This window comes from Phyllostomus discolor, chromosome 7, assembly GCF_004126475.2.
Source record: "Phyllostomus discolor isolate MPI-MPIP mPhyDis1 chromosome 7, mPhyDis1.pri.v3, whole genome shotgun sequence".
Lineage (NCBI taxonomy): Eukaryota > Metazoa > Chordata > Mammalia > Chiroptera > Phyllostomidae > Phyllostomus > Phyllostomus discolor.
This window is the reverse complement of record NC_040909.2, coordinates 73,750,171-73,777,645: the sequence shown is the minus strand read 5'-3', so window position 1 is coordinate 73,777,645 and position 27,475 is coordinate 73,750,171. Positions and strand designations below refer to the sequence as shown.

Below are 27,475 nucleotides of genomic sequence, written 5' to 3'. Positions count from 1 at the left end.
TGATTACCTTACTGTCTGTTAGAATATGTGATTTTTTTTTAATTTTTAATTTTTGGCTAATATCTGGTGATATTTCTTTGATCACTGTCTCTCTTTACTCTTTTAGAGTCTGGCAGGACGCCTGTCCTTGGCTGCTTAACATGTATTTACAGCCTGGCTGGTTAATGGATAACAGTTACAGGTCAGACTCATGGTGATGGGAGTGATGGAGCAGTTAGGGCTGGGAACCTGTTTTCTATAATACAAAATAAAACACAAACACATGCTTTCATAGACACTTATTAAGTATTTAAAATCAAACATATCAAAAAGCTGTAATATAAACGTTCTTTGGGACATTTTTCTGCATGGATTACATTGGCTGGGCTTGCAATGAAGCTCGCATAGAAGAAACTTTTCTTTTAACCCCTTAAATCTTCCTTTGGCAAAAAAATACTCATTTATTGCACTTCCAAGGACCTTTGAACAATATTAAATATTTTTAATATGATTGAATATGTATGAATTTCTCAGAAAACCTTAGAATGTTAACTGCTGGAAGGAGTATACTTCTACCTTTTCTCCTTCAAGAAGCATATTATAGTTGTTAGCTGAAAGTTAGGGTTTAGGTATTATATCACCATAGCATCCTCTGCTTCCATGGTGCCCTTTCTCATTGCTCCCAGTAATCAATGTCTTATTTGCTTTTCTCCCCACAAAATTGTAAGTTTCTTCAGGACCAGGATTATTATGAATAAGTGAATAAATGAATGAGTAGAGGGAAGACATGCACATGGATAGTGGCAGGAATTTTTAAAAAACTGGTGGCAAAAACTCATCTACTCATGAATTAAACACCTATATCTATGGTGAAAGCATAACCAAATATAATTATTTAAAAATTCAATTCTCATGAAAATAGAACTGGTGATATTATAATTTTTGATTCTATATTTATTTCATTGAATGTCTCTACTTTTACCAGTTTTACACCTATAATGAGGGTGAAAGGACAAAGTTACAGGATCAGAATTGCTGTGGTGAGAGAATAATTTCAGTGTTGGCTCTCTCTGAGTGTCCCTTAATACTTAAGCTTTCACTGAAGTAGCTGAAAACATGTAACAAAATGCACATCATCATGTAATCAGAATTTTTAACTGTGAGTAAAGTTAATAAGAGATACATTCTGTACTTCATTAAGAAAAATAGTTAAATTAGTATGTAATAAGTATTCATGATCACATGTATTAGTCATTTGAAAACCTATTACCGGAATTTTACATGATAATGAAATTTTCAGTAGACTGCTCTTTAACAAAGCTAATGTGTCCTATGGTTGAATATATGGTTATGATCTGTATAATTTATGTTTCCAAAAATGTTTTCATGGAAAACACTGTTGAGCAGACAGTGTGTTTGTAGTGGGCCAAGCAGGGAGGGGTTGCATCCAATACCTAAAGTAAGGCAGATACAGGGTGGGGCAAAAGTAGGTTTATAGTTGTATGTGAAATGGAGTAGTCTTATATTCATATTTATTAGTTATTATATCATTTTCCATATGAACAACAGTAAACCTACTTTTGCCCCTCTCTGTATATACAGAAAGCCCTAGAAAATTTGGATGCTAAACTTCAGTTTTTAATGATAATGATAGCTGCTATTTTGAGAGTTTCTACCTAATATGTAGTAGTGCTGCAGAATATACTTTCATATTTAATTTCCACAGTGATCCTGTTGAAATAGGTATCACTGTCTTTCAGTTGCCTATGGGATAACTTGACTGTTTCTCAAATTAAAAACCTGCCTAGCATTACTCTGCTAGTAAACAGTAGATGAGGATATCCAATGGACTCTTTGAATTAGTTTATAAGAGAAGAAGAATTTCCCTGTATTCCACTCATCAGCTTCAGTATTCATGTAAAAGGTTTTGATTTTTTAAAAAGTAGGAAATTAAGGAATAGAGGGAAGAGTATTAATTTATAAACTAGGTATATATATATATATATATATATATATATACATACACACAGATTAAACTTTCTATACTAACTTGCTTCTTGTTCATCTTAGATTATTCCACAAATGTCTGGGCATGGAGCACTTTGGTATTTGTATCTGAGGGAGGGAAAATGATTTCCCCATATTTCCATTTTTTGACACCCACTCCCAGCTACCTGTTAGAACTTGACGTGTTTATCTTGCCTGTGGGGGAGTCTGTCAGCACTCTGCTGTGCTCAGTATATATCTTGTAGTTTTTCAAGATATCCCACTAGGCCCTAGGATATCTATCTGAAAAAAGGACTGAGTGGAGGGGTATAGGAAGGCCAAGGGAAGGAGGAATTTCCTTAAGTCAAACCTCTTTTATTTGTCTTATTTCACTTTGAATATGGGTTACTTTTTTTTTTTTTTTGGTATGATGGGACAAGATAGCATTTATTTTCCTTACCATACAATTTTTGGTTCTTTTTATTGAGCTGAAACTTCTACAGAGGAAAGCAGAATAGTTCTCATACTCATTTTCTTAAATATTTGCTTTAGTTTTATTTTTTACTTATAAAAAATAAATTCAAAGTCTGGAATTTGGACTTCTGAAAAAATGGGGATGGTGAAGGAGAAAAATAAGGAGATCTCTTTGTTGAGCACATAGTGTTTTAAAGCTGCATGAAGGTCAGTAAGTGATATTAGAGAACATAAAATATACATATGATTTTATATTCATGATGTCCAAGGCATGGAAAAAACTAGTATCCTTTGATAAATGATTAAGTAAAGAAGATTTGGTACATATGTATAGTGGAATACTACTCAGCCATAAGAAAAGATATACTGCCATTTGCAACAACATGGATGGATCTTGAGAATATCATGCTAAGTAAAATAAGTCAGAAAAAGTAGAGAACCATATGGTATCACTCATACGTAGGATCTAAAACTTAAACAAGCAAACAAGACAAACTCATAGACACAGACATCAGTACTGTGGTTACCAGAGGGAAAAGGGGAGGTGAATGATATAGTAAATGGTAAAAGGGGTTAAATATATGGTGACGAAAGGAGCTTTGATTTTGGGTGGTGAATACACAATGCAAGGTACAGATTATGTATTATACAGTTGTACATTTGAAACCTATATAATTTTATTAACCAATGTTACCCCAGTAAATTTAATAAAATTTAAGTGGGTATATATATGTATATATTTTTAACTTCAGTTTCAGGGGATTTGCAAGTGTTTAGTCATTAAAATATGTGTGGCGTAAGCGTATTTTATTCTGACAGTATTTGCTGTCCAACCTGTTAAGAGTTGCCATCCTTATTTATCAAATCTATTAACAGTAAATTGCATTTTGGCAGACCATTTTACTTTTTTAAAATAAATATTAAAAATTATTGGTTTTTAAATATTTTATTTATTTATTTTTAGAGAGGGGAAGGGAGGGATCAATAGAGGGAGAGAAATATCAGTGTGTGGTTACCTCTCACACACCCCTCACTGGGGACCTGGCCCACAACCCAGGCATGTTCCCTAGACTGGGAATCAAACTGGCCACCATTTGGTTTTCAGGCCAGCATTCAGTCCACTGAGGCACACCAGCCAGGGCTTAAAATTGTTTTATCTCCAAATAAACTTATGCCAAAAATGAGTTTGTCCCATTTTCATGTGTGACAGGAGATAGGACCTAACAGATTTTCTAAATTTAAGATTACAGTTTGAGGCTTGGATCCCTTTATACCTACTTCATACTAGTCATGTGAAGAGCAAATGATTAAATAAATTCATATATTTTCTCTCTGTAGTTGTCTCTAAACAGGAATGGTATTGACTTAGATTGTTTAACAAGAATTTGTTTCTCAGTTCAAGAGCACTATCTGACCCTTGATATTACTTAAGTGACAAAATTTTTAAAGATCTTGTGTTCATAGAATGTGTTTCTTTTTATGAGTTATCATCCTGCCCATAGATTTTTACATTTAAAAAGTTAAAATGTAGGGTACATATACACCCACACCCATACATACATCTTACTTAATTTTCTTTGCATTATTAAGTTAATCACAATAAGTTGTCTATAGTTTGTCTAGCTGGATGTAATTAGAGTTAACATTTTTATATACTTTACCGTATTTTCATCTTACAACACTAAGTATAGTGTGACTAGAATTTCATAGCTATCTGTGATAAGAATGAGGCATTGAGGTCTCTGGCCCTTTTACTTTTACAAATTTTTAGTACAGTTTTATATTACTCGCTGTGGCACATTAGATGAATAATTTATGTCACCTCAGTTATCACTGTATTTGGACATAGTGTTAGTTCCAAACTTTGACTGCTTTTTTTCTTTGAAAAACACCACAGGTGAAGGCTTCTACTTGTTTGGGGTCCCAGGTGTGTCAGACCATAACAACAAGCCATAACACTGGGATTGGGATTTGCTTTCATATCAGATTATATGGATGGTATGCATGTATGTAGAACTGTTTGAAAGAGCCTGGAAAAATTTATCACTGTATTTCACAGAAATGAAGAGACTAGCTTTCCCAGTAGACAGGCAACAAGAAGCAGGCTCAGTTTCATTGCTTTGTGGCTAATTATTTCTCAGTAGTCCTGAAGTGGACAAACTTTAGTTCATTCTCAAATTCAGTGAGCCTGGAGAAAGTTATTCTGCTCACCGTGTTTGTCATTGATTCATTTTAAACATATAAGAACAAGCTCCAGGATAGGATGCCCATGAATGCCTGTAGACCCAGGTGGGTGGTAAAACCAGCAGGGCCTAGAGAATCCTGCCTGATCAGAAAGGCCACCCTGGCTGAAGATGAGGGCTGTTAATAAGCTCCAGTCAGCTGTTGCTGTGCAGTATGTGATTTCAGCATTGCCAGATCCTTACAATTTCAAGAGAAGTTATCAATATCAATCTGTATATGAAATCACCCAATTTCTTCATGTTCAAGTGAAAACTAAAAACCAAATGTAAAAACTTTGTAGGCTTCCCTAAACACAGACTGGATATTTGATAACATTAAGGGGAATTTAAAAAATTTAGTTGTCCCTGGCTGGTGTGGCTCAGTGGATTGAGTGTGGGCCTGCAAACCAAGGGGCTGCCAGTTTGATTCCCAGTCAGGGCACATACCTGGGTTACAGGCCAGGTCCCAAGTAGGGGGCGCATGAGAGGCAACCACACTTTGATGTTTCTCTTCCTCTCTTTCTCCTTCCCTCCCCCGCAAACATAAAGAAATAAAATCTTTAAAGAAAAAATGTAGCTGTGATAATTGTATGATGATTGTAGAATAATGAAAAGTCCTTATCTTTAGAGGAAAAAAAACCAACTCTGCAGGGCCAAAAACAAAAACTTGTCCACTGGTTGCCAGTTTGTATCCTGTGCTTTTTTATAAAAAATATTTTTTTAAATTTATTTTTAGAGAGTGAGGAAGGGAAAGAGAAAGAGGGGTTGAGAAACGTCGATGTAAGAAACATCAGTTGGTTGACTTGTGAACACACCTGGGACTGAACCTGCAACCCAGACATATACCCTGACTGGGAATTGAACTGGTGACTTTATGCTTTGTGGGTTGACGCTCAACCAACTGAGCCACACTGGTCAGGGCTCCTATAATTTAAAGTATCTTAGGGTGCCCTTCAGAATTGTTCTTGGAATTGCCAAATCACAAACATAGCTTTGGTGCCATTTGCATTCATGGTAGGGGCAGACTGATCCAGCCAACATTTATTTATTGTTTATGGTGACCATTCACATATTATTTCACATCTTACTTAAATGCTGTTGTGCAATTTAATATTGAAAATAAGTGATGAATGATACTGATAAAACTAAAAAGTATACAACTGATAAATGGATTAAATGATCAGAGTTACATAAAAGGGGCTACCTAAACAACAAGTGCTGTGGCCTTGTGTAGGTTCTCCTGTGACTTCAGTTTTATCATCCCTAAAGTGGGATAGTACTATCTATTAAGAGTTAGTTGTTAGGCTCAAATGGGGTAACATGAGAATAAAAGTGCTTAGTAAATGTTAAGGCACAGTATAAGTTTGTTATGACAGTAAGTCATTTTGTTAATACCTCAGTTCAGGGCATACTGAGCACTTTTCATCCATCTGACTTACTAGTAAGGAGGAGACAAATGAGTATACCTTGATTCTGGTTTTTTGGATCTGTGACATATTGAACCTCCCAGGAAGGGCCTGCTTGGGAACTGCAGTAGTACCCTGTGCTTAGTGAACCCACTGTCCCAGGAGAGGTTACAAGCTTGGACTGGATAAATCTATATTAGGCAGACAGGAATTGAAACCAAGTATTCAGATGTGAGTTCTACTCAGAGCAGTGGTTCTCCTAGGGTCACCCCTTGGAGAAGGGACCAACCAGCAATAGCACCACCATCTGGAAACTTGTAAGAAATGCAGATTCTTGGGCCTCCTGCAGATCTCCAAATCAAACCTGGAGGTGGGGACAAGCCATCCTTATTTTCTTATGCTCTGTAGGTGATTCTGTTATTTGAGGGTTGCTGAGGTAGAGAGCCATACTGAGGAGTAGGAATGTCTGTGGGAGAGTGAGTAGCCGTGGAGCTAGCATGTTAGGAGAAGATCAAGACCTCAGGGTCCATGAGCACCACTAAGGGCAGGAACACCAGCCTGAGGCCAAATTTTTTTTAGTTGGTTTAACTTGGTCTGAGAAAGGAGGAACCCTCGGTCATCAGGGACACGGCTGCTTCTAGACTGGCCTCTGGTGCAGCTGTCTAGCCCAGAAGTCCTACATGCTTCACAGCCTTTTTGACAATCTGAGGTGTAGATCTTGGAGTAGCCAGAGTAAACTGAGGAAAGCATATTGGCAGCCAGTGTAGGAATGTGAGCATAGGTACTAAAGCCCAATAGATGTGAAAGTTGAGTGCTGTGAGGCAGTGTGGGGTGTGTGCGTGTGCATGTAGGTGCACACAGCAGGGCTGGTAGTAGTGTACACACCCATGAGGCTGGCATGGTAGAGGCCTGTTTTGCTGTCCCAGAAAACATCTGCGGTGCTGTACCTGAGCGGCTGTGCAGTGAGATGGCCTGTCTTTTATGGCTAACAGTCACTTGTATCATCTTAGAGACCCAGGGTGGTTGTGATGTGCAGTCAAAAGCACCCATTTGAAATGCTGTTGCTGTGTGGGAGTCTGACTGATGGGTCTTCCTCTGTGCCTGTGGTCTGCAAGGCTGCCTGGAGCATACCTCTCTCCATATAGTGTTAGGCCTAGCCCCATCATAAGTATTTTCTCCCATTACTCCTTGATCACACATCTTTGCATGTCAGCCATATCAGATTTCTATTATTTTTAGAATATACTTTGTGTTTTCTTCTTTGTTTTAAATGAAATAAATTAGATCTACAAAAATGTAAAGAAAAATTAATGTACACTCCTAAATCTGCACAGCCTGAGACATAAAACATTACAGGTAGAATTCAGGCCCTTTCCACCATCTTTTTTTTTTAAGTTTTTTGTTTAAACAGTTTTTTTTTTAAGATTTTATTTATTTATTTTTAGAGAGGGAAGGGAGGGAGAAAGAGAGAATGAGAAATATCAATGTGCAGTTGCTGGGGGTCATGGCCCACAACCCAGGCATGTACCCTGACTGGGAATTGAACCTGCGACACTTTGGTTCGCAGCCCGTGCTCAATCCACTGAGCTACGCCAGCCAGGCCTTTCCACCATCTTTATCCATGTTTTCCTTTTCTTTTTTTTTTTTTTCTGGCCAGGATCACCTCATATTGCTAAAATCTCTTAACCAAATCCTGTTCCATCTTCACGTTGTCAGCCCACATATCCCCTTCTCTACCAAATGATCTGACAAAGCAGTGAGTTTGTCAGGGGAGTCCCATAGGCTAATTCATGTGGCAAAAGTGTCTCTGAAGGAATTCAAAGGCGTAGAAGTTACAGTTGGTGTTGAATTTATTTAGGTAGAAGAATATTTCAAATTCTTCAATTTCTTATTTTTTTTTGTTCTTTTCTTGCCTACTGTTCCAGCCTGCAGCAGTAATCTCTCAAGAAGGAAGTGTAATAGATAGTTACTTGTATTATTGAAATGATGCTTAAAAATATAATACCCACTTTCTGACTTTTTTTATTCAGAAGAGCAAAAACATATTCTGGGCTGCATTTCAGTGCAGGAGCCACAGAGCTCACATCTAGTTGGGAGTGTGGTGCTGCCAATTTGTTGTCTAGGTAGTTCGTTCTGGTCTCTCCTCCCCCTCCTCCTCCTCTTTCTCACTCTCTTACTGGGTAACATATTTTGGGGACAAAAAGGAAGATGGCTGATAAATTTGTACAGAGTCTACTACATTTATTTGAAGGTAGGAATCTACATTCTAAATATACTTGGATCAGTTTTATTTTTTATTTTTAAATATTTTACTTGTTTATTTTTAGAGAGAGGGGAAGGGTGGAAAAAAGAGAGGGAGAGACATCCGTGTGTGGTTGCCTCTTGCACACCATTCTATTGGGGATCTGGCCTGCAACCCAGGCATGTGCCCTGACTGGAAATCGAACTGGTGACCCTTTGGTTCACAGGCTGGCACTCAATCCACTGAGCCACACCATCCAGGACAGGATCATTGTTTTAAAGAAGAATGTGGAGAAGGAAGAATAAGCTCTCTGTGCTTGGTTATTGCTCCTGTAAAAGTATTATTCAGTTAATTATGAAATAAAAGATTTGGTTCATGATGAGAGTATATTGTGCATTTTGCCTAGAATAGTAAGTGATCATATTTAATCTTGTGTAGGCTTGAAAGTGACTTCAGCCTTTTTCAGACTCTTGCATGCCTTTACCCTCTTGGCCATCAAGCTAAGGATATTGTGAGCTAGGTCTTCTGTCTGTGCCTACTGCATCCTTGATCCAGACCCTGGAGTTTGAGCTCTCAGTTGAAGTTCACTTGAAGAGCCATTGCCATTAAGTTAGCCTAATCTGGCCCTGGCTGGCATAGCTCAGTGGATTGAGCGCGGGCTGTGAACCAAAGTGTCGCAGGTTCGATTCCCAGTCAGGGCACATGCCTGGGTTGCAGGCCACGGCCCCCAGCAACCACACATTGATGTTTCTCTCTCTCTCTCTTTCTCCCTCCCTTCCCTCTCTAAAAATAAATAAATAAAAAATATTTAAAAAGAAAAAAAAAAAAAAACAGAACCCTGAATATTGTTCCAAGCAGTGTTACAATAACTGTTGGTTTTTATCTCTTTTTTATTGAGTTATTGTATAATTGACATATAATGTGATATTAATTTCAGGTGTGTAACATAATGATTTGATATTTGTATATATCATGAAATGATCACCATAGTAAGTCTAGTTAATGTCTGCCAAGCAGTGTTATTGATCTTACAACTTCAAAGCAAGTTTTATTTTTCTTACATGTAAGGTATAGAACCTATTTCTGCGTGAGGGACTAACTCTACTAGTTTAGGTCTGCATTTACGTACCATTTGGCAGGCCTCAGTTTCTTTTCAGTTCTCAAGCTGAATTCCCATTTGGAAAATATCTAATGTACTTTTGATTTTTTTTTTCAGTTGTAATAAATCTTACAGACTATGATTTGAATTTCTAGAAATGTTTCCCAGGAAGTTTTTTCAGTCGCATTTCTGGTAAAGCAGGCCACATAATCCAAAAACTTTAAAAATGCAGCTTCATCTTTAATAAAGTTTTGTTTCTCTGGGTTTGTGAGCAAAACTTGTCTTGGATCTATAAATATTTCAGAGTCTCAGATGAGTTTCCAGGCTTTCCCTACATGCACATAGGCAGGTAACATATGGATGGATAGTCTTGTTTATTTTTTGTATTGAAATACATTTAACATATAACATTGTATAAATTTAAGGTATACAAAATGTCAATTTGATACATTTACATATTGTAATAAGACTGCCACTCTAGTTATGACTACTCTAGTTATACCATAATTACCACCTCTCTCACATTATATGCTTATTTCTCCTTAGTAGTGAACATATTTAAGTTCTAGTCTCTTAGCAAGTTTGATGATTATAATATATATTGTTGTCTATATTCATATATCGTGTATTTGATCTTTAGAACTTATTTGCTACTCACTCTTAGTTTGTATCCTTAAATAACATCTCTTCTGTCCCTCCACCCCTCATTTCCTGGTACACACCATTTTACTCTGTTTTTACAAGTTCGGCTATTTTGGATTCCACATATAAGTGATATTATACAGTGTTTGTCTTACTCTGTCTGACCTGTCTCACTTAGTATAATATGCTCCATTTAGGTTGTCCCAAATGGCAGTATTGGACAGTGTTTACTCTGGAGTGGGCACCCTTCTGTGTACAGGTTTTGCACATGCCCTCATCTGCTCTCATAGCAGACCTGTGGCTTGTTTCCCTGGTATGTGTCTGCACTGTATACAAAAGGTATCCATAAAGTTTGGAGTGTATTACTAACATAACCTGTTCTCTTCTGCCAGAGAACCTGGATCAGATACAGTCCTAAATAGAAATGCAGATTTCTGTAAGTTTCAGGCTTCTCTTCTGGGGTATTGACCTTTATAATAAGCCATGAACAAATTTGCTCTATTCCTGCACTTGCAGAGGTAGCTCTGCCCCAGCTTCTTTATATAGCAGGTTCACATGGTCCATGCACCATTAAAAAAGATGGGAGCCTGCTCACCCCTGTCCCCATCTACCCTGAGTTCCCTTACCCTAACAGGCAAACACTAATGTTAAAATCTTCCAAAGATTAAATTAATGTATATGAAGATCTATCCCCCACCCTTTTTAGAGAGTATACTTGACACATAGGTCTGCACTCTAAGTGGATGTTAGTGTACCCAAATCTACTTTTTACCACTATGGTGCAGTGTTCTAGAGGATGGCGATAAATGCTCATCTGTTTAGCCATTCCAGTGTGAGTGGACTTTCCATTTGTTTCTCTTCTTTTACTTGTGAAAGCCTCTCTAATACACATAAACATTTGCACATGAAACTGCATGTTTTCCAAGTTCTAGTCCTCTTCCTACTTTAAAGTTTCTTTTGTTAATATGTCTTCAGTGTCTAAAGGTAGCTTATTTTCCTAGACTCTGTTTTCTGTTCACTGCCATTTTAAGAATCTTAAATATAATTTAATTCAAGCATTAAGAAGGCAAAAAAATTGTGCATTCTGAAGAGAAAGCAGAGTATAATTCAAACATTAAATAAATTTATTCATATTCAACTCTGGATGATTAGTTGTGCTGTTACATCATTTCTGTAGAGACCAAAGTGGATGGCCTACTTTATTAACCTTTATTCTAAAGACTTTGTTTTCCCAGGCAAGGAGAGATCAAGATGAAGAGATTATAAAAATGAGTGAAAGGCTAAGCCTGGATATGTGGATGGATTATAGGGAGAAGTAACTATTTGTCTAACTTCTTGTGTATGTTGCATAAGAGGCGGAGGATATGAAAAGGAATATATATGTATGTGTACTTTAAACACAACACAGACATGCATGCAGAGTTCTTGATACAGTGGGAAAGGTTCGATGCACCTGTTTGACACGAACCAGAGCAAGATAAGGAAAACATCAGGTGGTATGACTACAGAAGACCTTGAAGCAGATTGTGGGATGAGAGTGATCAAAAAAGTCTTTGTGGAGCTTGACTCTTCAAGGCTAGTCTGACTGAAAGAGCAACTGAGCAGAGGCCTGAGGCTGGGACTAGAAAGGTGAAGTGTCTAAATAGCTGATAGTGTCATATTGTTAAACCTTAGTTTTTGAGTTCATCTGAGAAAGAATTCAGAGGCAGTAACTCTAGTGCAAGTTTATTTAGCCTTTTGGAAAGAAAGTCATTGAGGCTGAAGAAGTGAACAAGCTGGACTGCATGGACTCAGGAAAGAAATTACAAAGGCAAAACAAGGGCCCTTGGAGCTTAGGAGGAAGAAAGCAAAGGATACATGCCTAAGGAAAGAAGTGATAGAAAAGGTGTGGGCATGATGGAAGGGCGGGGGGTCGGGGGGAAGAGAGAGAGAGAGAGAGAGAGAGAGAGAGAGAGAGAGAATGAGAACACACTGGGTCCTTTGCTTTAAGGGTTTTTATCTGTTTTCTAAAGGAAAGATTTTAGCAGAGTCTCAGGGGAGGATCTTAGTAAAATATTCACCAGCTTTCCAGTTGTATCCTTTCAGGGTCATGGTGTCTACTGATTGGTTGGCACTATGGTAGAGAGTCATTAGAGAGTCTTTAGCATCTGGTCCTCATGTTGGCCATGACTTACCTACCTCTGATTGTGCTGCTTTTCTGGGCCTGGGGCTGAAATACAACCAAGGCCTAGATTTTAACTACAGTTTGACCAAAATTGTCTCTCTGGTCAACAGACCCGAGGCTTTGTTCCTAAGATTATTTAATGCTGATCAGAACCTCATTATCCCGAGGACTTACTACTTCATGGAGTAGTCATGCAAGGGAAGAGGCAGCAGGTGAGTCAGGGGGCTGGTTGAGGCCAGTTTGAATCAGCTGTCTGCCTCAGTTTCCCCATTCCACCTGCCAAGGAAGTTTCCTAACCTCTTACTATACTACCTCAGTGTGGAATTGAATGACGGGGTTTGAAATATGAGTTTGGGGCTCTGGGAACAGCTGAGTGTTGGCCTTGAGTACTGCAATGAGTCCTGATACTGTTTACTGGAATAAGGGGCTGCTGTGAGTTCTTGAACGGAGAATACTGAATGCAGTGTTGGGTGTTTATTGGTAGTCATTTTAGGATGGGGTCAGTGTGTACATGGACAGAAGAAAATGGCAGGGAGCTCAGTTGAAGATACCAGTTTCTAGTGATCCTATTTTAGATACAAAGTGTACTTGAGAATGAAGAGGAGGGTGAGTTAAGATTTATTGATGTTTTACAGTCTGGTACTGGCACAAGAATGGACACATAGACCAATGGAACAGAATAGAGAGTCCAGAAATAAACCCATGTCTCTGTGGTCAATTAATGTTTGACAAAGGGGACAGGAGCATAAAATGGAGTAAAAATAGCCTCTTCCACAAATACTATTGGAAGATCTGGACAGGTACATGCAAAAAAATCAAATTAGACCACCCACTTAAACCATACACCAGAATACACTCAAGTTAAAAGGCTTAAATGTAAGTCGTGACGCCATAAAAGTCCTAGGGAAAAACATAGACAGGAAAATTTCAGATATCCCATGCAGCAGTATATTTCCAAGGGCAAGGGATATAAAGTAAAGAATAAACAAATGGGACTTCATCAGTATAGAAAGCTTCTGTATGGCTAAAGAAAACAGCAGAATTAGAAGGGGACCAATCTTATGGGAAAACATTTTGTCAGTGATACCTTGGAGGAGAGTTTGATCTCCAGAATATATAAAGAACTTATATGACCAGGAAGGAAAAAATCCAATTAAAAAATGGGCAAAGGACCGGAACAGACAGTTGTCCAAAGAGGACATACGGAGGGCCCAAAGATATATGAAAGAATGCTCAACATCATTAGCCATCAGAGAAAAGCAAATTAAAACCACAATGAGATACCACTTCACACTGTTCAGAATGGCCATCATTAACAAATTAACAACAAGTGCTGGTGAGGTTGTGGAGAAAAGGGTACCCTAGTGCACTGTTGGTGGGAATGGAGACTGGTGCAGCTACCGTGGAAAACAGTTTGGAATTTCCTCAAAAATCTAAAAATGGAACTGCTTTTTGATCCAGTGATCCCACTGCTGGGATTATACCCCAAGAACCCTGAAACATCAGTTCAGAAGAACCTATGCACCCCAATGTTCATAGCAGTGTTTTTTACAATAACCAAGTGCTGGAAACAGCCTAGGTGCCCATTAGTAAATGAGTGGATCAAAAAACTGGTACATTTACACAATGGAATGCTATGCAGCAGGAAGAAATAAGGAGCTCCTACCCTTCGTGACAGCATGGATGGAACTAGAGAGCATTATGCTAAGTGAAATAAGCCAGGTGGTGAAAGACATACCAATATGATCTCACCTATAAGTGGAACCTAATCAACAAAACAAACAAGCAAGCAAAATATAACCAGAGACATGGAAACAAGGAACAAACTGAGAGTGGCCAGAGGGCACGTGGGTTAGGGTACAGGTGAAAGAAGGGGAAAGGTCTAGTCAAGGAACATGTATAAGGGACCCATGGACAAAGACAACAGGGTGGGGATTGACTGTGGGAGAGAGGGTTGCATGGATACGGGAGAGCAACAAGACAAAAATTGGGACAACTGTAATAGAACAACAACAACAAAAAGAAGTGGAAAAATGATTATTGATGTTCTAGTTTCAGTTCAGTTTGATGTCAAGGAGAACATAGGGTTAAAATAAAAGAATCATGCTGAGGCTGAGATCTTTGAGTATGGGCTAACTGGTGATCCGAGAAAGGGGTACCTCCGATGGTGAATGTTATTAGTTCAATGGTATCTTGTGAGGTTAAATAAGATACTCAAATTTAATTATGTGTCTTAGTCTTTTTTTTAAGTAGATGTGTTTTAGTTATTTATAAAAATGAGTAGATTAAGGATAAAAGGGCTGGAGACATAGGTTTGAGAGCACTGTGTATAATGTTTTGGTTATTGCAGTGTCAGGACTGAAAAATAAAATTCCAGTATAGAGAAAATCCAAGTACCCTATTTGTAATTAATGCCACAACAGTCTTTCTTGATGCCAAGTACTGTTTTGATGCCAGGGTTTTGTGTTTTCTTTATAAATTATGGTAGGTAAAATTCTGAATTGACCCCCATCATCCTTACTCCCTGCATAATCCCTGAAACTTGGTGGCATTTACTTCTGTGATTAGGTTTTGTTATATTGCTCAGTTGACTTTCAAAAGAGAGTTGATCCTGTGTGGACCTGACCTAATCTCATGAGCCCTTTAAATGTATGTCTAGAGGTCAGAGTCCAAAGAAGTCAGAGTTGAAAGAGGAGAGGCATTATGTGCTGTTAGTTGGTTTAAAGTTGGAAGGGGCCACAGGGCAAGGAATACCGTGGCAGGTAGGAGCTTACAACATACTCTATCCACAGCCAGCAAGGAAATGTCATTAGACCTCCAGGAGCTAAATTCTGCCAGCAAGAAGAATGAGCTTAGAATGCGATTTTTCTCCAGAGCCTCCAGAGAATTAAGCTCAGCAAACACCTTGATTTCAATTTTGTGCTACCCTGAGCAGAGAACTTGGTTAAAATGTCTAAGACCTCCAACCTGCAGAAGTATGAACTATTAAATGAGTGTAGCTATAATTTACTGAGTTTGTGGTAACTTGTTACACAGCAACAGAAAACATACAAAGTTTGTGAAGAGCAAGCAGTTGAAGGGTACAGGACTGTATTTAATCATTATATAAACCCACACATTTAAGGCTGTGGGGATATGGGGAATACAAAGAAGTTAAATAGCTGGCAGGAAACTCTGTTGTTGGCCCCTGGTTTGTCCTGGTATATTCACAGGTTCATCTTCACCACCAAAAGCCTCCTGTTTCTTCCTCTGGGAGCCCTCTTTGGAGGGTTTTGGCTGGATCTGGCTTCGTGCCCTTCTTGTATGCTCTATGGCAGTTAGTCTGTACTCCTTTCATAGCACTTAGTGTACTGTGTTGTAACATTGTTCCCTGTCCATGGGCAGCCTGAGTCTTACTTCATGTTGTAGAGGCATCATCTAGCAGAGTATTTGGTATTCAGCAAATATTTAATGAATGAACGTAAGGATTTGTGAATTGCTAGATGGGGAAGAAAAGACAGCTGGAGGAAAACAGGGAAGGAAGGAAGATGCATATTATAACAGGGACTCAAAAACCAAATTAGAAATTGTTAAGATGATAGATATCAGTGGTCAGTAACTGAGTGAGGAGTTAAAAAGTCAAAACAATTTAAAAAGTCAAAACAATTTTGCTAGGGAGATCCCACTCCTGAGTGCAAATTGTTTGGAGTAAAATAATGAACGTTAAAACAAGATTTGAGCAGTTACAATAAAAAGCAGATCCTCGGTGCCTCACATTGTGTTGCAGAGGTGAACATATTGTGGGTCTTAATATAGAGAAAAAAGTGGTCTCCATACACAGGGACGAAAGCCTTGTGTGGCCTTGTGAAAAATTTTTAATAGTCTCCTTTTTGTTAAATACCTCTATCAAGTATTTATAAAGCCTACTATTGACTAAAAACATGCAATATTCAGTTTCCTGTTTAATGGTAGAAAAGGCCTGTTCTGTGTAAGCATCAGGAAAAGAATTCTGGGCATGATTAAAAAAATGAAAAAAGCAGGTAAGCAAGTGGGATCTTAAATTCTGCTGAGTTTCTAATGTCATCAGATCAAGGGGATAGAAATAACTTCTACCAGAGGTTCCTTAGGCCTGATTATGAAAGATGTATTAAACTAAAAATGATAGCTTGGGCTATTTTACATAATGCCAAAGAACTGACTCATAATGTGTTCTTTGTAACTAGGATACATTTCATAGGTGAATGGAAATTAAAAAGCACTTTAGGAGTTAGCTATTTATTATATACATACTTGAAACTTATTGGGGGGTAGATCTGTATATGAAGAGGACATTGCAGGACATCATAAAAGGAGGAGAAATTTGACCAGGATCCTACAGGGTGTGAGTAGGTACATATGAGTGGGAATGTTTTTCCTCAGTCCCTTTCAGTTGATGCCATTATCAGATATTTTACCAAAAAAAAAAAAAAAAAAAAAAAAAAGCTTTCTGCAAGGATTAGAGGAGAGGGGCAGCTCCTAAAAGGAGGGCAGTTAATATAGATATGATTTGAGTTTTGTGTGTGAACTTACTACAGCCTGCATTGTCAAAGGTTTAAATTTATAATTAATGTTGACCTGAATATATTACTTAGTGTTATAACTGTTCTTGAGACTCCAAGTAGTTTCTTCAGTATTTTCTCAAGTTCTTAAGACACTTAATTCTCCCTCTTGACTTCCTCTTCATCTTAGAAACTGCAATTTCCTTTGTAGGAACAACTTCCTGCTGAGCATTACTCTCTTTGGCCACTTCTCTCTTGGATGCCCTGTGTTTTTACCTAAAGCCATAAATGCATTGCAACACTAGGTCATTTCATCATCCTGTGAATTGAGAAAGTCTAGCAGGAAATCACAAGTTGACTGTTCTAAACACAAGCCTCATGTTTCTTGGTTGCTGTGTCATGATAGGCAGTTGGTGTTCTTAATGGCAGTTATGAAGAGGACACTTGGTAGAAGAAACTTCTTTTGTAGTAATATATTTGAGTCTAGTAACATGGAAAACAAAGTACATGTGGGAAAAAATTTCACCCTGGTCTAAAAAAGATCCTATCGCCTAGTGATATTTTCCCTTCTGGTCATATTAAGTTCATTAATTTCCAACAGTGACTTTTTTTGGTTTGTCTCTGTGTTTTTGTTTTTTAAGGTGTTTTCGGTTCTGTCCTCTCCTCCCCACCCCAATCCCCACACTTCCTTAACAGTCCCTTTGTATAGAATCATTTCCTTTAACAGAATTCAAAGAAATCTTCGTTTGTTTTATCTTCTGTTCTCTCCTGTGTTCTGCACTGCAGATCTGTTATGTACTGTTGATCTCATCTTTTCTGTGCAGGAGCTGATATCCTGATTATTATCTCCTGAAAAGATGGTTTTCTAGACATAACAATAGGTCAGAACAGAAGTGGTTAACCTATCAAGTTAGTAGTATCTATAAATTTTGTTGTGGTCTCCAGGAGGGTCTTTTTATGTGTGTGATGTCTGGTCAGACAGAATCTGTCTGCTCTCCTCCCAAAGCAGAAGGAACATTTTTGGTTTCCTTCTTTATCAACTGGAGTAGTGATGCAAAATTTATTTCCCCTTTGTTGCTGTTTAGGTGGAACAGTTGCCCCTAGAGCACCCCACATATAAAGGAAAGGTGTGTTGGAGAAAAATTATTTTTTTGCTCTTGTTATTTGAAGACCAAATAAAGAGAATTTTTCAGTGAGCAATATGATTAGAATTTATTTTATATTCTCTCACAGTAAAATGTTTATGCCAATGTATATCCTTAGAACTATGAGTAATACATAATCCAAGTGAGGCTTTTAAGGAGTTCACAGTCTCAAAGAAGGGGATAGGCATGTATACAAATAGTTGTAGTACATAGAAATTCAATAATGGAAGTGGGTACAATATGTGCTGGTGACAAGAAGAAAAGCCTTCTTTAGCATGTAGTAGATATATGCTAAAGCAAGTATAGGAAAATATTAACTGGTGGAAAATAGATAGTGTGGATATATGAGTACTCCCTGTAAAATTCACTTGTCATAGAATGTTGTTGGGTTTGAAAATAAAGGCTTCATAGATGTAAGATAGTTGAACAAAGTCGTTTACATTGAATATGAGTTTGCCAGGTAGTCAAGAAGAAGGAAGGGCATTTCAGGAAAGAAATAATGTGTAAAAAGAAAGAAAAAAAAAACAACATTCTGGGGGAAAATAAGTAATTTGGTGTAGCTGGGTTAGGCTTTTTTAATGGAAAAACAATAGGAACTAAGATTAGAAAATTAAGATTATAAGGGGTATGAATATCAAACTATTTACTGTTTATTTATGCTTGCAAAAGATAGGGAAATCTCTCATGTTTAACGAAACAGAACTGACATCTTTCTTGACTACATTTACTCTGCAGCTTCTGCCTTATTCCCCAGCCTGTGTGAAGCAAAATCCCCTGAGACACATCTTTAAGTTTTCTGTCTTTAATGTCTCTCCTCCATTTCCAGTCTGACTTCTGCCACCCCCCACCACCCCATGAGTGCTGCTCCCCAAGGCCACCAACCACCTTCAGGCAAACTCTCCATCTTCATTCTACATGGCTCCGAAGCAGCACTGGCACTAGTGATCATTTGGTCCTCCTTAAAAACAGCAATCAGATATGTTTTTTTTAAAGAGAAGAGAATGAAAATCACGCTGTTTCGCTTGTAGACATGTATGTCTTGCCAGGTGAAATGTGTGTTGTGGTGACAGAAGTTTGAAAACTGTGACAGTATATGGGTTCAGATGGGTCAGGTTGGTGTCTCAGCTGTCATTACTTTGTACTTGGGAGCAAATTACTTAACCTTTTGGGGCCTTCTCTATGAGTATAAAAATACCTATCATCTTATGACTATAGGTCAAAAAGGATCATGAAAATAAACCCTCTGATATACATTAGCTTGCTTTAAAAAAAAAGGGAAAACTCATTAAAAATGGCTAGGTTTTAACAGGTGGCTAGAAATCCTGTCTGGAACTTTCTGGAATGTGGTAATCACCGTTTTATTCTTATTGCTGGTATCTTTTGCCTTCTGGCTCCACCATGCTGACCAAATCGCAACTCCTGTTGTCTTAGTTTAAAGTGCCTTCTTTTTTCCCACCTCTGTTCCACCTGTGACATACCTGGTTATTTTCAAGTTACATCAAGTTAAATCTCCCTTTTCTAGGGAGATTTTCCCATTAATACTCCTTATCCATAAACTTGAGCCCTTGCTGCCCCTGTGAATTCTCCCATGTCCCACATCTGTTGCTTCTATATTGTAAGTTTCTTGAGGGCAAGAAAAATATCTTATTTTCCTTTGTCCCCATCCTAGACCAATGCCTGGTACATAGCAAACCTGTAATCAGTGTTTGATGAGTAAGGATAGGAAGGCTTACAATTTGCATAGTGTTTGCTGGGAGTTGGGATAAGTAAGAAAAGATATTCTCAGTGTTCTTAAGAACCTTATTGTGCTTTTCATACTCTTTCATTTAATTCTCATGATGGCTTTGTGAAGTAGCTATTATTTTTATTCTTTTATATTCTGAGACTTTGAGGCTAAGAATGGTTAAAAAACTTATTCAAGCTACACCACTAGTAAATATTGAAGCTAGAATTTACAGCCTGGTCTCTCTGAGTCAAGTGCCAGTTCTATTTCTACTGCATCAAATAAAGATGTCTTGTCCACCTTTGTGTTTCCCATATTGCCTAGAACGTTTCTTTGTGTGTACATGACATTGAATTAAGATTTTCTTTCAACTGAATAGTGTCAAAAGTGAGTCATTTCTATGCCAGGAACAATATCTGAGTTGAAAGGATTAACACAGTGTTTAACATTTTTAGCTGGGGTTAGATTCTGTGCTAGGTATACAGAAAATGAAAAGGAAGAGGTACAAGGGCTAGAATTGGAATAAGGGTCTTCAAGAACTTACTCTTTAGTTGTTAGTGATCTAATTGTGGAAAATAGAGGTAAATGTGAAAATACTCAGGTTACTGCTATGGAACATATTCCTTAAATGGGATTATAAAACTTGATTAAAATTCTCCTGTTCATCAGGGAAATAGTATTTCAAATAGTGCTGTTACTTTGATAGGCAATGATGAAGATTACAACCTCCTCTCACTGAAAGGCTTTTATAAAAATCATATTTGTAAAAAATCCCATAGACTAATCGCATAAATTACCAGTTTTATTTTGAAAGATGTAGAAACTATTATTGTATAATTCTTATTTAGAGTTCTTTAAACATTTCTAATCCAAGAAAAGCTTTACTCTATTGTGTGGAGAAAATGGAACATGTTTAATTAGCTTGATTTTGGTCATTTGAAGGGGGAATGCAAACATTTGAGATTTCCAGGTTTAAAGTTTGGCAGTAGTCTAATTAAAATTTTTCTTTTTTAAGAAAAAGGTTATGTTTTTTATTATGTAAACTTATCAAGTAAGTGCTCTATTCAGATCTAAAATAAGTACATCATTTTGTTGATACGCAAATCACGGAGGATTTTAGTGGTATTGCTATTATTTTAAATTTCTACTGAATTCACATTAATATTCGATTGTATTGAAATGTAGTATTCTGGCTTAAGTTTCATTTTTAGAATTCCAAATTGCTGGGACTATATTCTAAGACCACTGAAACACCAATACAAAAGAACATTTGCACCCCGATGTTCATAGCAGCACAATTTACAATAGCTAGGTGCTGGAAGCAACCTCGATGCCCATCAGTAAATGAATGGATCAAAAAACTATGGTACATTTACACAATGGAATTCTATGCAGCAGAAAAAAGAAGGAGCTCCTACCCTTTGCAACAGCATGGATGGAGCTGGAAAGCATTATGCTAAGCGAAACAAGCCAGGCAGCAAAAAACAAGTACCACATGATATCACCTTTAACAGGAATCTAAACAACAAAACAAAAGAACTAGCAAAATATAACCAAAGACACTGAAATAGGGGATAGTCTGACAGTGACCAGAAGGGAGAGAAGAGGGAATTTCAGGGGGGAATGGGTAGGGTTTACGGGAACAAATTTGGAGGACACATGGACAAAAACTAGGGGTGGGGAGTAATGGGGGGGAAGGGGGGAGGGCTGGGTGGGTGGGCTGGAATGGGAGTAGGGGGGAGAAAACTGTACCTGAACAATGATTAAAATAAAAAAAATTAAAAATCAATCAATCAATAAAATAAATAAATAAAGAGAAACTTTACTCTCAAAAAAAAAAAAAAAGAATTCCAAATTGAAAAGAGAGAGTATGAAAGATAATGATCTCTAGATATTAATAAACATGTAGGGTTATAGGCCTAGGAAAAATAAATTGTAGAAAGTGCTAACCCTTCAGGTTTACTTTTTAATTGCTGTTGTCCACTGTGATAATCATGTGTTCTTCTTCTTTTCTTCTTTTTTAAATAAAAGTTGGGCTCCTTTTGACCTATGATCATCTATTCTTTTAGGTTAATTTGTTTTACTCATTCTAGGTGTGGTGCCGGTTTCTACTGAGCCATCTTCTTTCTGTTGTTCATCTGGGAATTTAAAAACTAGGATTAGGACATATGTGAAGAAAGTTAAGTTAAAAGGGATTTTAGAACAAGAAAATATTGATAAACCTGACATTGCTCTAATGTTAAAGTTAAAATAGCTAAAAGAAAACAGTTCTACAAAAACAGTTACCTTATTTTACTTTACATATAATCTTAGTTATCTATATAAACTTCCAAAATGAAGACTTGACTATTCAAAAGCAGTTAAACATTGTTACATAGAAACTGTCCTATTTTGCATATATTTCCAAATTGATTGGATATAATCATTTTGCCTTCTTTATGTAGTTTTGAAGTCTAAATAGGTTGACTTTTCCATTTTTTTAAATGTCTCTCCAGCAAAAAAAGAATACCATACCCCCTGTTTGCTCTACTCTTGGCCACTTTGTGACAGTTCAGTTTTAGATGCTGTGCTCAGTTTTAGCTGAGTTGTAATCTTATTTGTTCCAAACAACCTTATTTTCAGTTATACCTAACTTAATCAAGGAAACAAAGCCTCATTTTCAAGAAAGAGCATTTGAAAAACAGACAATGTTTAATTTTAATAGATGAGGCCAGGTGGATTTTTTAGGAAAACCGACACAGTTTTCAAGGTATGTGATTTTATTTTCCTTCATCTGGTTTAGAAATTTAATTCCTTTACTTTTTTTCTTTCTTTTTCAGTTTTAGTAAAATAAATCAAGTTAATAGCTATTATGAAAACAGATATTTTAAAGCAGGGCCTTTAATGAAATTACTTCAGTTGATTTACATTCTCAAGCTATTTGAAATTTCTTTTTTGTTCAGTTTCTTTTAGAAAGGTTATAATTTAAGTCAGTAAGCTGTGGATGATGAAGGAAGGAATTTGTATTGCTAGGTTTGGGGCTCTTATAACTATTACTAAGAACCTGGAACAATAGGAAAGATTTTTCAGTTTGACTTTATTCAACGTTATTCATTACCAGAATGCTTAAGATTCATGTTAATACTGGTCTAATAATTTTCTCAGGAAGTTGTATTAATCCTGGGAAATCTATCATCTTAAATGATCTTAAAGTATGATCCTCTATAAGAAAAAGTTGGTTTTGGAATTTCTGTTATTAATTTTGGGGGGGTTTTATTTTGTTAGGCATACTTTGAGTTACTTAACGAACAATACTGAATCCAGTTATTGGAAGAATTAAGTGTTTTAAACTCTGATTGTAGGAACCAATTGCAGGAAGTTATATGGGCATTCCACAGGAAAAAGATTAGCTTTGCTGGCTTTGAAGACATGCGATGGACGAGGCTATGTGGAAAGTAATATGAGTGGAGAGCAGCTGATTAGCCTGTAGCTGATTGCCAGCAAGAAAGCAAGGTATCTTGATCTTCTGGCCAAGATGGCAGAGTAGATAAACACTGTGCTTGCCTCCTCCATGACTATATCAGAAATACTACTAAATTATAGAACAGCCATTATTGAGACACACCTGAAGACTAGCTCAACAGAAGTCCTATAACTAAGAATATGAAGAAGAAACCACAATGAGAATGGTAGAAGGAGCATAGACGTGGAAGGGGCAAGTCCCTCACCCACAGTGTGACAATTAAGAATAGGAAGTGATATCTCAAATGCAGAAGTGCCCCCTAAGGAGTAAGGGTTTCCAGCCTCACACCAGGCTCCCAGCCTGGAATGCCAGTGCTCTGAACATATCTGGCTGTGAAAGCCTTTAGGGATTTTTCCCAGGTGAGACATTAGGTGACTGTGGACCCAAGAGTTCCTCTTGAGAGGCACATACTCAGATTTGTTTGCTCACAAACTCACTCTCTGGTCTCCAGTGCAGGGACACCAGCTTGAACACGGCCAAGGACATATGGGGAGGAACTGAATTAACTAGCTTAAAGGTGAGAACTAGAGTCAGGGGTTAATATGACTCCCTCTGGGGAGAGAAGCACTGACAGTTGCCATTGCTCCTTTGTTGAACCCTTCCCAGCAGCAGGCTCAGGGAGGCACCATTTCTAAGCTCTCCATTAACCTAACACCATTCTCCCTGTCCTGTTAATTCCCTGGGAACCCCACCCCATCCAATTCACAAGCCCAAACCAAGCCACTTCCAGCTTTGTTTTCTACGTAAGTGGCTTTCCTTGGCTCATGTTGAGGACTTTCCTAAAGTCTCTCAAAAGTCTGCAAACCTCAAACAAGCTGCAGCTAGCCATGGCATGCGCTGTACCTCTAGCTAAATGACCACAAGCCCAGTGCAAGCAACATCTGGCCTCAACTTGCATTGTAACTCCCAGCAGGTGGCCCGAAGCTTGGCGTAAGCTGTGGCCACTGGTGGCTTGGAATGTACCTTCAATGAAGAGGGCTGCAGGACTGGCACAAGAGGCACCTGGCCTCAGCCCACATGGTAGTGCCCACCAAGGTGTCCCAAGTCTGTCACTAGTGGCAGCCAGTCTTGGTTCATAGCATAGCCTTTCCCAAACAGCTCCAAGCCCAGCAAAACTGGCAACCAATCACAGACCACTTTGGAACTCCTACCAGATGGGCCCAAACTGAGCACAAACAGTGGCTAAACTTGGTCTGAACTGGAGCCCTGTACTAGGGGCTCCAGAACTGATACATCTGGTAGCCAGTTTCAGACCACACCAGAGCATCATGCAATAAGCTATACAAAGGACACACCCAAGGGGTAGATTCAACTAGCACTACAGCCACTCTAAAGTGACTGTGCTTTGTGGGGTTTCTCCATTACAGCTTCTCCATTGTAGTCACAGCCAGTCAGCCTGAGGGTCAGTCCCACCCACTGACATGCCAAGAGCAATCAAGGCTCGACCACAACAGGAGGGAGGGCACACAACCCACACAAGGGAACCTCCTGGAGCGCATCGCAGCTCAGGTGAACAGAGAGACTGTGACACTGGGTCCTACCTACTACTCAAAGCCACGTTTCCAAGGCTGGAAGACGTAGCAGACCTGCCTAATACTTAGAAACAAATACAGGGAGGCAGCCAAAATGAGGAGGCAAAGAAACAAATCCCAAATGAAAGAACAGGACAAAACACCTTAAAAGGAACTAAACAAAATGGAAACAAACAATCTATCAGATACAGAGTTCAAAACACTGGTTGTAAGGATGCTTAATGATCTTAGGGGAAGATGAGATGTACTGAGTGAGAACTTACACAAAGAGATAGAGATCATAAAAAAGGAACCAGTCAGAAATGAGAAATATAGTAACTGTAACTGAAATAAAGACTGAGTTAGAATCAACAGCAGATGAAACAGAATCCAGTTAGTGATCTGTAAAACAACATACCAGAAGACATCTAATCAAAACAGCAAAAAATAAAAGAAGAAAACAAAATGAGGATAGTTTAAGGAAACTATGGCACAATATCAAGTGAACTACCATTCACATCATAGGGGTACCAGAAGGAGGAGAGAGAGAGCATGGGATTGAAATCCTATTTGAACAAATAGTGACTGTAAGCTTTCTTAACCTGGTGATGGGAATAGATATACAAACCCACAGTTTGTCCCAAACAACATGAAACCAAAGTGTCCCACATCAAGACACATCATAATTATAAAGACAAAGGTTAAAGACAAAGAGAATGTTCAGTGTACCAAGAGAAAAGCAGTTGGTTATGTATAAAAAGCTTCTATAAGACTATGAGCTGTTTTGTCAACACAAACTCTATACGCCAGAAGAAATTGGCACAACATGTTCAAAGCAATGAAAAGCACAGACATACAGCCAAGGTTATTCTATAAAGCAAGGCTGTAATTCAGAATTCAAGGAGAAACAAAGAGTTTTCCAGCCATGAAAATGCTAAAGGAGTTCATTAGTACTAAACCAATATTACAAAATATATTAATGAGACTTCCTTAAGTAGAAAATAAAATGATCAAAAATATTAATAAAATATCAGAAAGAAAAAAATCTCAGTGACAAAGTCAAACAGTAAAAGTAGTGGATAAATCAACTATAAAGCCAGTACAAAAGTTAAAAAGAAAAGTTGAAAAATCATGTGTAACTACAACAATAAATTAAGGGATGTATACATACCTACAGAAAAGAAGCTAAAAAAAAATGACAAAAAGAGATGTGGAAGGGGTAATCTTAGAATGTATTTGAACTAAAGCAACCATCAACATAAAATAGACTACTATAAACATTGTTTGGTATATATGAAGCACATTGTAATTACAAACCAAAACTCTGCGAGAGGTATATGAGGGGGACCAAAACAAAACTCTGGAATTTATTTATAAAAAAAATATGTATTTACTGTTACATGTTTAAACTTCAGTCATCTTCAGAGTACTCTCCATTTGATACAGTACACCTATCAAGACTTTTTTCACTGCTCAAAACAGGTTTTGAACTTGCCAATTATGTTGCTTTTAGTGCTTCTGTAATTTTTTTTATCCTCACCCAACGACATTTATTTTTTTCATTGTTTTTGGAGAGAAGAAGGCAGAAAGAGAAACACAATGCAGGAGAGAGAGAGAGAGAAGCATCAGTCAATTGGTTGCTTCCCATAAACCACTGAATGGAGAATCAAACCCACAACCTAGTTATATGCCCTAACCAGGAATTGAACTTGTAAGAACTTGCAACCTATAGGTGAAACCACAACCTTTTGGTTATGGGGTGATGCACCAGGCAGTTGAGCCACACCAGCCAGGGCTTCTGCTGTTTTTTGTTTCACCTCTTCCACATTGGCAACACCTTTCCTTTTGAGGACTTTTATCATCTGGGAAAACCAAAAAAAGTTACTTGGGGCAATAACAGGTGAATAGGGAGGGAGGGGAATGGGGGTCAGGCCATTTTTAGTCAAAAACTGCTGAACAGTCATGGCGATATGGCAGGTACGCTTGTAAATCACCCTTCATGAAATGGGCAAATAGGTTGAGTCATCCAAAAAAATTCACTGAAGCTGAATGCAGCCTCTCATACAATGCTAGCTGGTATACTGATACAGATGGGTTCCTAGAACACTTATCTGGTAGGGAACTCTGTACTACAAGGGGCCCACCCTCCAGAAGATAATTCTGTTGTTTTTTTTTTTGAGTGGGGGATTGCCTTTCTTACATAAGAAAAGGACCCAAACACAACACTGTAGAAAGTCATCAACATGGAAAAGAATAAGAAAGGAGCAGAGAAGAACTACAAAAGCAATTAGAAAAGAAATAATAACATGCCAATATTTATATACCTAGTAATAATACTTTCATTGTAAATGGGAAACCTATATATACGCTGTCCACAAGAGACTGACTTACATAAAAAGACACATAATGGCTGAAAGTAAAGGGATAGGAAAAACATTTTATGGAAATATGAACAAAAATACCCCTGGGGTTGCAATACTTACATCAGACAAAATAGACCTCAAAACAAGGCCTCGAACAAGACAAAGACATTTCATAATGATAAAAGGATCAATCCAACAAGAGGGTGTCATTCTTGTAAACATCTACTAACCCAACATAGGAGTCGCTAAATATACAAGATCTGTCCAGAAGATATCCAGCCTTGTTATATGAAAAATAGAGACACTTACTGAAGAAGATACAAGATACAAGAAACATTGTACATAGGACAATAATGCCTCAGTCCCCTTCAAAGTGCGCACCTTGGACCTCACACAGTTCTCCCATTGCCTTCAGCTGCCCCATTGTTGTATTTTCCTGAATCTCACCAACAGTCTGAAATCTCTTCCCTTTTAGAGGTGATTTTAGTTTTGGAAAAAGC

At 37.9% G+C, this 27,475-nt stretch overlaps 1 protein-coding gene and 1 long non-coding RNA gene across 4 annotated transcripts in view; one reads left to right on the top strand and one right to left on the bottom strand.

Annotated features, from left to right (window-relative positions):
• Nucleotides 1–27,475, top strand: part of SPIDR (scaffold protein involved in DNA repair) — a 389,382-nt gene that overhangs the window by 58,897 nt on the left and 303,010 nt on the right. The gene's annotated exons all lie outside the window — the stretch shown is intronic.
• LOC118501681 lies at nt 7,839–24,919 on the bottom strand. Its single transcript, XR_004904315.1, has 3 exons — nt 24,643–24,919; nt 23,200–23,203; nt 7,839–7,850 (listed from the first exon to the last, which is right to left on the bottom strand). It is a non-coding gene; the product is annotated as an uncharacterized LOC118501681 (long non-coding RNA).